This window comes from Orycteropus afer, unplaced genomic scaffold (genome assembly GCF_000298275.1).
Source record: "Orycteropus afer afer isolate SDZICR_OR568_19922 unplaced genomic scaffold, OryAfe1.0 scaffold00251, whole genome shotgun sequence".
Classification (NCBI taxonomy): Eukaryota; Metazoa; Chordata; class Mammalia; order Tubulidentata; family Orycteropodidae; genus Orycteropus; species Orycteropus afer.
Genome location: NW_006921838.1, coordinates 4478444 through 4490383, shown reverse-complemented (window position 1 = coordinate 4490383; position 11940 = coordinate 4478444).

The window sequence follows — 11940 nt, the reverse complement described above, 5'->3', positions numbered from 1 at the left end:
TGTAAGTACAAGTAAAATGAAAACCTTGAAAGCTTTAATTTTTTTCTCTCTTTATCATAATGTTTCATATTGGTTCAGTTGTGAGGATTTTTTTTTTTTTTTAAGTTGAAGTATAATCCATACTGAAAGCTTTAGTCTTTGATCTTCATTAGTAACTGCTTCAAGTCTTCTTCACTTTCAGCAAGCAATATTGTGTCATCTTAGGCAGTTAATAAGTCTTCCTCTAATCCTGATTCTGTGTTCTTCTTCATAGAGTCCAGTTTCTAGGATTATTTCCTCAGCGTAAATATTGAATAAGTGTGATGTAAGAACACAACCTTGACACACACTTCTGATATTAAACCACACAGTATTTCCTTGTGTTTGAATGACTGCCTCTTGGCCTATAAATAGGTTCTGCATGAGCACAATTAAGTGTTCTGGAATTTACATTCTTTGAAATGTTATCCATAATTTGTTAGGGTCAATAGAGTTAAGTACCTTTGAGTAGTCAATAAATCAGGTAAACATCTTTCTGGTATTCTCTGATTTCAGTTAAGATCCATCTGACAGAGCAATGCTATCCCTCATTTCATGTCCTATTTTGAATCTGGCTTGGATATCAGGCATTTCTCTGTTGATGTACCACTGCAACCATTTTAAAATTATTTTTAGCATAATTTCATTGAAGCATGATATTAATGATCTTGTTTCATCATTTTTGCATTCCATTGGATCACATTTCTTTGGAATGGGCACAGATAGCGACCCTCAAATTTGTTGGCATAGACAAGTGAGCACTTCCAACATTGCATCCATTTGTTGAAATGTCCAATTGGTATTCCATTAACTTCTGGAACCTTGTTTTTACCAATGCCGTCAGTGCAGATTGGACTTCTTCCTTCCGTAGTATCGGTTATTGATTATATGATACCTCTCTAAAAGGTTGAGTGTTGACCAATCCTTTTTAGTGCAGTGTATTCCTTTCATTTTTAACTGGACCCACAATCAATGCTGGTGGTACCAGCAGTCAAGAAATCAATCAACATATTACATTGGGTGATTCTTCTGCAAAAGACCTCTTTAAAATGTTAAAAGGCAAAACTGTCTCCTTGAGGACTAAGGTGAACTTGACTAAAGCCATGGCATTTTCAAGTGCCCCTTATGCATGTGAAAGCTGGACAGTGCATAAGGAAGACCAAAGAAGAAGTGATGCCTTTTAATTATGTTGTGAAGAATATTTAATATACCATAGACTTCCAGAAGGAGGAACAAATCTGTCTTGGAAGAAGTACAGCCAGAATGGTTCTTAAAAAGGAGTATGGTGAAACTTCATCTTCCGTACTTTCAACATGTTATCAGGAATAATCCTTAGAGAATATCATGCTTAGGAAAGTAGATCATAAGGCAAAAAGAGGAAAATCAACAAGATGGAGTTACAAAGTGGTTGCAGCAATGGGGTCAACCACAGCAATAATTGGGAGGATAACACAGGATCCAGTAGTGTTTCATTCTGTTGTATGTGGGGACATTATGATTTGGTACTGACTTGATGGCACCTAACAACAATTACTGAACAACATCCTCTTAGTTAGGCTGGGTTCTAGCCTAGAGAAGCAAAACCAGTGCAGTTTATATATATATATATATGTAAGTGTGTTTATATATTTCCCACAAAAATTTGTATATATATATATATATACACACAAATTATATATATACAAATCTGTGTGTGTGTGTGTGTGTATACACACACAGGGAAGCTCTGGTAGTCTAGTGCCTAAGATATTTGACTACTAACCTGGCTGTTCAAACCCACCAGCCACTCCTCAGAAGGAAGATTGGGCAATCTACTTTCGTAATTATACCACCCCAGAAACCCAAGGAGGGGTCGCTAGAAGTCAGATCCGACTTGAGAGCAGTGAGTTTGTTTTTTCTGGTTTTATATACATACATACACATATGGAGAGATTTATCTCAAGGGAACGGCTCCTATGGTGATGATAGAGGCTGGCAAGTCCCAAGTCCATGGGTCAGAAATCAGGCTGGAGGCTTCTAGTGACTCACTGTAGCTGTATTGGCTAATGAACCCAAGATCAACAGGTCAGATGGAAGCTGCAGGTCAGGCAGCAAGCTGCAGGCTCACAGCCTGCAGAGGCTGATGACTCTAAGGTTGGCAGGTAAGATAGCAAACAGCTAGCTCACAAGCTGTGGAGGATAACAAGTCTCAACACCATTAGGCAAAATGGCAGGCCATTGGTTCAAGTCCAAAGAACTTGAAGTCAGATGATGATGAACCAGATGCAGGAACCAGATTGACCAAACACCAGAGAGCTTTGCTGGAATATCCATATATATTGGAATCAGGCCACACCCCTGAGGAAATTCTCTTTCAATTGATTAACTGCTCATACCAGATCTCATCATGAAAGTGATTATATTATATGAGATCTCATCATGCAGATGACTTTGTCATAACTACCAAACTGCTGAGCATAGTGGCCTAGCTAAGTTGACACACAACTTTAGTCATCACTGATGCTATTACTTTTTCCATAGGCTGGTGGTTCAAACCTACCAGCCACTCCTTGGAAGGAAGGTTGGGCAATCTACTTCCGTAGTGATACCACCTCGGAAACCCAAGGAGGGGTCACTATGAGTCAGGCCGACTCGACAGAACATAACAACAACAACAACATCAGTTACAAGCAGGTCACTGATCCTTCCCATGATTCAGTGGATGAGACTTTACAAGGACGTGAATAACTAGGATTGGGAATCATGGGGTCTACTTAAGTTCTGTCTGTGAAACTTATCCAAGGAGTGAGGAAAGTCCTTTGACTAGTCCTAGTTTTTCGATGTGGGAATAGATTTTCAGTCAATTTTCTAAATGGCTCTCATGTCTATCTTCTGAGGGATTCTTCATTTTCCATGATTCATACTGACCGTATTTGAAGAGGGCATTACAGAAAAAGGTCTCTTTGAGGCTCGGGAGCTTTCTCTCTCTGCTTCTTTCCCATGGATATTTGAAAGCCTACATTTTACTTTGTCTCCATCATAGATATTTTTAAAATCCAGCCTGGAGATTCTTTAGCCTTTTGATCTATTGGATTCCATTCAGTGTCACGTGCCAATAGCCATACTCACAATTATTTTAAAGTTGTTTCTTGCTCTCTACTCATATTTTGAACTTATTAGGATTCTATGTCTTTAGCTTCTTTTCCTAACACATTTTGTCCAAATTAGAGGATTTCCTGGGGCTCACTTTAATCCATTTGGAAAGTTTAACCAAGGGATCGATGGCCATGCCCTTGGTTTGGTCTTTGTTCGCTCTGAGGTGGTGACTTAATTGGCCACTGTTGCTGCAAGCATTTTCAATGTTATCTTTTGTTCATTGTTAATGAGAAATATTTGCATCTTTCTATCATTCAAGTGCAGAAATTTCTCTATTACCTCTTTTATATCAATGATACTTGATAGCAAATCTTTAAATTCTTTTCTGAACACATCTACTTCTTAGTATCATGTCAAGAACACCTAATAAAAAGTAAGGCAAATTGGTAACAATTTGCTATCCTTTTGCCTAAAGCCATAAAGTATGCGATGTATCTTCCAAGTTATCTCACATAGTAGTTTCGTCAAATATTTTACCATTAAATAACACTCTGATTTGGAAAGAGAAAGAAGCAGAAGCCAACAGAATATCATTTTCCAATCTCCATTAACCATTTGCCCACTGCTCAGCACCTGATCATGAAGCCAGTGTCACTTATTTTAAGGTGTTTGTCTTTTGGCAATATCTCATATCCTGGTGCAAATTTTTATTAAATCATTTTTGCAATATTAAGATATGACTTTAAAATTTCAGGGGCTTAGAAGAAAAAAACATGTATTTCTCATGCTGAATATGATCCTACTTAGCTCTTGCTCTTTTCTATGCCAAAAGAATACCATCCTACAGATAGGAGCTGCTCCATTAGCAAAATTCTAATAATAAAAAAAAAATCTTCATGACAGAGGTGAATTGGAAAGAGCATCAAAAGAGCATTTCAAACCCATCAACTTCCAGATGACAAGTAAAACATATAAGAAATAAATCTTTGTTTTTGTAAGCCACTGGGAATTTGTTACTATAGCAAAGCTGATGAATACATCGTCTCTTAATAGATGTATATTATAAGAAATGAGCCCACGGGGAATGGGAAAGAGTTAGGGCAAAGTGAAAGAGAGACATACTTCTAGCTGTTTAGAAGTTAGTTTCCAAGTAGTAGGAAAAAAAAAAAAAAAAGATATGTGTGTGTGTACAAATGTATATATAATAGATAGATAGATGATATTGTTTCAGAGAATCCTTTATACCTCCCAGTTAGAAGCAGTATTGAAAACATAAATCGGATTTTTTTTTGAGCATTTTATTGTATGCATGCTATTCTGACTCAGAAAAATATTGCATGTAGTTTAAGAATATTCTTTTCAATCCATCCTTATTGATTATATTATTAGAGATTTTCCCCACATCTTGCTTTATCGTCTTATCTTTCATTTATAATCTTGTTTTTTGCTTTTGACCTTTTTAAGTGTTCATGGATATTTTTAAGGAAATTTATTGGAGGACATATTGAGCATTGTTAGTATACTTCCACATTAAGCTAGATTCATTTGTCTAATAGTTTTTTGCACTGGTGATATTTTTTTTTATTTTATACTGTTAGCAGAACATTGTATATTCCATCCCCCCCCCACACACACACACACCCATGAATGTGATTTGCATACTTAGAAATAAAATTAACTTCTTGGGAACATGACACTATTAGCTCAGTGTGGTTTCTGGTGGCCACAATCATCTCTCTTGTCTTCATGTGTTTTGTAACTGTGGGATAAAAGACTTAGTTTCACCCTTAGTAAAGTGGCCTTACTTTGCTCTGGTGATACAGTGGTTAAAGCAGTTGGTTGCTAACCAAAAAAAGGTCAGTGGTTTGAACTTATCAGTCCCTCCATAGGAGAAAGATGAGGCAGTCTGTTTGCATAAAGATGTACAGCCTTAAAAACCCTATGGGTCAATTCTATTCTGTCCTGTAGGGTCACTGTGAGTTGGAATCAACTTGATGACAGTAGGTTTGGTTTTGGTTTTAAGGTGGTCTTTGCCCTTGGCTCTGGAGAAATAATATTTGGAGGAATTGCTATGCCCTCATCTGGGAGTTGCATGCCACTCCTGAGAATCTGTGCTGGCAGGTAGGGGAGCTGGCCAGACCTGAAAAGACTCATCTGGAAAGCCGATACAAACTAGCCTCAGGAGGTATGATTTAGCCTATCAGGGTGGACTGGCCAATAAAAGCCTGAAACAGTAATGTTCACAGAGCTTCCTAGTTGATGAGAACATTTGATTTTGGGAGAGTAGCACATCCCTTTAGAACCCCCACAGACCTCATCCTATGTGTCCCTTCATTTGTGTACTTTTTTTAGCAATAATAAACCTCTATCCATAATTGTGGCATACTCTCTGTGAATTCTGTTTATTGTTCCAGCTAATTATCAAACCCAAAAAGGCAATTGGAACCAGCAGATAAGAAAGTAAGGGTGTCATGTGAACTCCTGAACTTGTTGACTTTCATCCGGAAGGAGTAGTGAGTGGGAATCCAGCCCCAAATTTGTAGCTAGAAGGTCAGAAGATTGGGGTATTATATGGATCTCTCCACCTTGTGACTGTCATTTGCTTATTTGGTATTTTGAAGAACAATGAGTTCTGACCTAACTCTGAGAGTCTAGGGTCAGAGAAAGAGAGTGTGTATTGCAAGGGTAGCTGGTGACAAAGATGGAGAAATGGAGAAGTGGAAATGTGAGGATTAGATCAGTTTTGGGAATTGATTCATGATGATTCTTACCACACAATAACTACAAAGGTAGAAGCTCGTTTTGGGAAGGACAGATCAGAGCCTGAGTATTGATACACCTTCTTTCTCTCCAGTGCATGCTACATTCGTGGTAGGGAGAGGCTCTGTGTCCATTTAGCCATCTCTACTATCAGGAGACAATCACATCCTGTATGCCAGGGAAGACATATAGCCTGTTGAATTCACCTGTTCCTTTTTTTTTCCTTCCCCCTTCCCCAAGAGCTAATGTGAGCAATAAAGAACACAAGCTCATGAAAAGACATAACTCTTTTTGTCAGCTGTGTCATTATGATTCAATACATCCCTATACAAGAAGACAGCAGTGTCTGCTACAATGGTGCAGCTTATAAACTCTCTCAACCACCCCCAACATCCCCCAGAAATAACAGGAAAAACAGTCTGTTTGTTATATTCAAATTTCACCACAACAGAGGATACTTTAGCCGAGAAGCCAAATCTATAAAATCCAGCACTGATTTGTAGTCTCATTTCAATCAAACTATGTTTCTACAGGTTGGGGATCAAAGGTGTACCAGCCTTTTTCTATCTCACTTTTTAACTTTTTCTAATGCCACTCAAAACAACCAATAAATAAAGAGAAAAAAATATATATAACTAGTCCTTACTTTTTCTCCCATACGGTGCTTGTTGTTATGTGCAGTTGAGTTGGACCTGACTCATAGCAACCCCTCCTTGGGTTTCTGAGGCAGTATCTCTATGGAAGTAGATTGCCCATCTTCCTTCTGAGGAGTGGCTGGTGAGTTTGAACCGCCAGCCTCCTGGTTAGCAGTCAGGTGCCTTAGGCATTAGCTACCAGAGGTCCCATCCGGTGCCTAGGAAAACCAATTATTAATTGGGGATGAGGAGTATTTATTGTGTTATTCTAAGTAACAGGACTCTTTCCAAACTTTGTTTGGGCAGTAGTTTTTGTTGTTGTCATTGGTAATACAAAAAATATGTAAATATATAAATATATATGTAAATATGTAGAGAATGAGAACTTAAAGATTTTCCCAAAGCTGAAGTCTCTTTTCCTCTTTAAAAATTTCTAGGTTTCTCTGGATAATGTTTTTCAGCAACATGTTTATAATTAACTTATTAAATCTGTGATAAAAATAAGTACATTTTAGATAAATTTTTACTTAATGTCCCCCAGAATAAGGGCAGGAGATGAACTATTTTTTATAGCAAAGGTTGAAATTGACAAATTTAGCCTTTAATTCAACATTGCATAATGAAGATAAGGGAAAAGAGAGAGAAAAGGTTGAAAAACTGACAAAAAGGAAACTAGGAAGTCCCTATACTTCATAACTTAAGCATTTGTGAATCCCATGGAACAGTATAGAGCACACAACAATTGCTGTATAAGGGTATGCTAAATAAATATATAATGACCTTCTCCCTCTGGCCCTCTGAGCTGGGTAGTTTACAACATTAAAACATTGGTATTGGGAATATTATTCTCTCCTTCAATTTCAGACAGTAGTATCATTACCACATAGAAGGAGTTCCTCATTTGTTTTCCCTTTTCACTCCATCTCAACAGGTTCTATTGATGACAATGAATCGTTTGTTCACTATTTCACTTTTAGACTCTGATGACATGCTGACATTGGCACATTTTTTGCTGCCCTTTTTTATTTGGTGGCAATGAGCAATGCCCTTGATGTCAGCACAGTTGCTTCAATTTTGAAATACCAAATTTGTTAATGAGACCTCAGGAGTCACTAGATGACTCCATCTCCAGAGATTCTCAGTAGTTAAAAAGCTGTTGAGATCCTCATTCCATAATGAGCCTGATATTCAGGGTCTGAAGTGTGAACTCAGACCAAATTTGGTCCTTACAATGTCTTTTGAAGGGGAGGATAGAAGTGTACAGTGGGAGAAACTAACTTGACCTCGATAAATGGAAATTGGTCAGATTTGGGTGGCTGATAGGATGGGGAAGTCTGACAAAAACCATAAAGAAAGAAATATATGGTTTTGGAAGAGCAAAATGAACAGCCAAGATATTGACATATAATTGAATCTCTTATCTGCTAGTAAATTAAAATGCCTTTTCACAACTCTAGCTCATTGCATTAATAGATAAATACTTTGGATGGTTGACAATCTGTCATATTAGAATTTTCATTCAGTGTCTACTACGCTCGGTTAATTCTGAAAGATTCTTGTTCTGACACATCAGAGGTGAAGGATGTGCTTTGCTAATGTACGGAAATACACCCAGGCCCTTATTCTGCACTTATTTCTGGATACCTAGAGGGTTTTGTTAACATACATCGACCTTTAGCCATTGCATATGCATGAGATATGGTGGATGGATTCTAGTTGGAATTAGTCCTGGGATAAATGACGAAGTTTAGGGTAGCTCAGGAAATTAGCATTGGAAGGGCATTTGTAGGAAACGTGGCATAGGATCCTAGTGAGAGATAATACGATTTACAGCTTATACCCTGCCTTTTGCTGCTTTTAATTATGTGACCTTGGACTACTACTTACTCTATCTGCCCTCAATCATCTCCTCTTTAAAGTGGGCATAAGTTCTGTCCTAAGCTGCCCTTTCTGGGTTATGCTCAGGGTCAAACATTCTTGTCGTGAGGTGTTGTCAAGTTGATCTTTGACTCACAGCAGCCCCATATTACAGAGTACGAGTGTTGCATGAGGTTTCTAGGCTGTAGTCTTTACAGGAGCAGATTGCCAGGTCTTTCTCCCACAGAGCTGTGGGTGTGTTTCAACTGCCAACTTTTTACTTAGCAACCAAGTGCTGAATCATTGTGCCACCAGGGCTCCTAGGATAAATGAGATGATCCTAAATATGAAAGTAATTGAATTATCAACTGTAAAGTAGCACATGTACAAGTGTCAGGCTTTATGATGAATATGTTGTTGTTGTTATGTGCCGTCGAGTTGGACCCAACTCACAGCAACCCCTCCTTGGTTTCTGAGGTGGTATTACTATGGAAGTAGATTGCCCAACCTTCCTTCTGAGGAGTGTCTGGTGGGTTTGAACCACCAGCTTTCTGGTTAGTAGTCATGTACTTTAGGCACTACACTACCAGAGCTCCTATGATGAATATAGTCAACATTTATTGAATTTGTCTAAAATATTAGCTTCTGTAATATGTCCTAGAAATACAAAAATAGCTAAGACTCAGTGTTTACCCTCAATTATAAATTCATGATTATTAGAAAATACTCCAAAATCCAAAGGTAGTCTTAGAAACTTCACTATAAGGTGTCAACAGTGAGAAAAGTGACACGCATTTCAGATCTTTATATTTTTGATAGAATATGTACTGTCTTGATAGGTGCCATTGAGTTGGTTCTGACTCATAGTGACCCTATGTGCAATGTAACAGAAGATTGCTCGGTCCTGCGTGATACTCACAATCATTGCTATGCTTCAATGCCTTATCGCAGCCACTGTGCCAATCTCATTGAGTGTCTTTTTCACTGACTTTCTACTTTACCAAGCATGGTATCATTCTCCAGGGACTGGTCCCTTCTGATAACATGACCAAAGTATGAGAGATGAAATCTGGCCATTTTCCCTGCCAAGGGGCATTCTGGATGTGCTTACTCCAAGACAGACTTGTTGGCTCTTCTACCATTCCACGGTACATTCCTTATTCTGAACCAACACCATAATTCAAATGCATCACTTCTGTGATCTTCCTTATTCGTGGTCCAGCTCTCATATGCATATGAAGCTACTGAAAACGCCATGGCTTGGATCCGGTACATCTTAATCTTCAAAGTGACATTTTTGCTCTCAAACACATTAAAGTGGTCTTTTGCAGCAGATTTGCCCCATGCAATACATTGATTTTTGACAGATGCTTCCATGGATGTTGATTTTGAATCAAAGTAAAATGAAACCTTTGACAACTTTAGTCTTTTCTGTTTATCATGATGTTGCTTATTAGTCCAGTTGTGAGGATTTTTGTTTTCTTTATGTTGAGTTGTAATCCATACTGAAGTGTTGTCTTTGATCTTCATCATAAGTACTTAATTCTTCTTCAATTTCAGCAAGCATGGTTCAGTTACCTGCATATCACAACTTGTTAATGAGTCCTTCTCCAATCCTGATGCTGTGTTCTTCATAGACTCCAGCGTCTTGGATTATTTGCTCAGCTTGCAGATTTAATAAATAGGGTGAAAACATACAACCCTGATGTATACTTTTCCTGCTTTTAAACCACACAGTATCCCTTTGTTTTGTTCAAATCACTGCCTCTCGATCTACATGCAGGTGTCTGAAAAGTATACAATTAAATGTTCTGGAATTCCCATTCTTCACAATGTCATCCATAATTTGTCATGATCCACACAGAAGAAAGTCTTTGCATAGTCAAAAAAAAAAAAAAAAAAAAAACCAGCTAAACATTTTTCTGACATTCCTTGCTTTCAGCCAAGATCCATCTGACATCAGCAATGATATCCTTCTTCCACACCTTTTACTGAATTTGACTTGAATTTCTGGCAGTTTTCTGTCAATGTAGTGCTCCAATGGTCATTGAATTATTTTCCACAAAGTTTTACTTGTTTGACTGACCACTCAACTGTTTGTTATATTGTGGTGGTTTACATGTTACTGTGATGCTGGAAGCTACACCACTGGTATTTCAAGTAACAGCAGGGTCACCCATGGTGGATGGGTTTCAACAGAGCTTCAAGACTAAGACAGATTATGAAGAAGGATGTGGCCAGGTCCACTTCTGAGGATAAAAAAAAAAAAAAAAAGGTCACCGAAAATGTTATGAATAGCAGAGAAATGTTGTCTGATATAGTGCCAAAAGATAAGCGCCTCAGGTTGGAAGGTTCAGAATATAACTAGGGAAGAGCTACCTACTCAAAGTAGAGATGACCTTAATGATGTGGATGGAGTAAATCTTTCTGCTGATCTGCTGATGTGGCATGACTCAAAATGAGAAGAAACAGCTGCAAACATCCATTAATAATTAGAATGTGGAATGTATGGAGTATGAATCTAGGAAAATTGGAAGTTGTCAAAAATGAAATGGAGAGGGGATCTATGTAGGAGACCCTGGATAGAGAGGGAGAACAATGTGGAACAAAACTCAAAATCATTTGGAAAAAAAATGGGCGGGCAGGTTTGCTGGTCTGATAGACCTTGGTGGAACCACTGAGACTATGGCCCCTAGCTGCCCTTCAGGTCTGGAACTGAACCCATATCTGTGGCTTCCAGCCAAACAAAAGACAGGCATATGAGTTGAACATTTACTTGAGGTAGATACACTCCTTGGAGAGAACAATCATGGGAGAAAGAAGGGGTGTTTATGCACAGGGAGACAGCTCAGGGGGCAGGAGTGCATGGAAGGATGGACACAAGGAAGAGGTAACTATTGGGAGGAAGTGGGAGGGGAGCTGTTGCATTGGAGTAAATTGTAGTCAATGTCATGAGACAAAGTGTATGTGAACTACTGTATGGAAAGTGAATTTGCTCTGTAAATTTTCACCTAAATAACAATTTAAAAAAAAAAATGAAATGAAAGCATAAAAATTGATAGCCTAGGCATTAGTGAACTGACATGGACTAGTACTGGCCATTGTGAATGAGAGTGCTGTCTGATTGTCCTGAAATAGTGACTACTACTTCCAAAGGTGGGAGCTTTGTTGGGATAGTGCCTAAGGCATTTGACTGCTAACCAAAAGGCTGAGGTTTCAAACCCACCAGCCACTCCTTGGAAGGAAGACTGGGCAACCTACTTCCATAGAAATACTACCTCAGAAACCTGAGGAAGGGTCATTATGAGTTGGTTTTAGTTTTTCTTCCAAAAGTATCAATTCCCTCATCACCATCTTTTTCATTCTAAATGTTAACTCTGCCAGGATAGACATAATTCTTATCATTGCTGTAAAGTGGGTAGAATCTAAGAAGAGGGCCGGCAAGATGGCAGACTAGGCAGAAAGACTGCACAGACCCTCTTCAGCAAAGAAAAGGGAAACCAATTAACACAGACGCAGAAGATAATCCTGGACCCCTGAGCCTTGAAGGGAAGGACATACAAGTGGACTAAACCACAACTAGCAGAAGAATTTG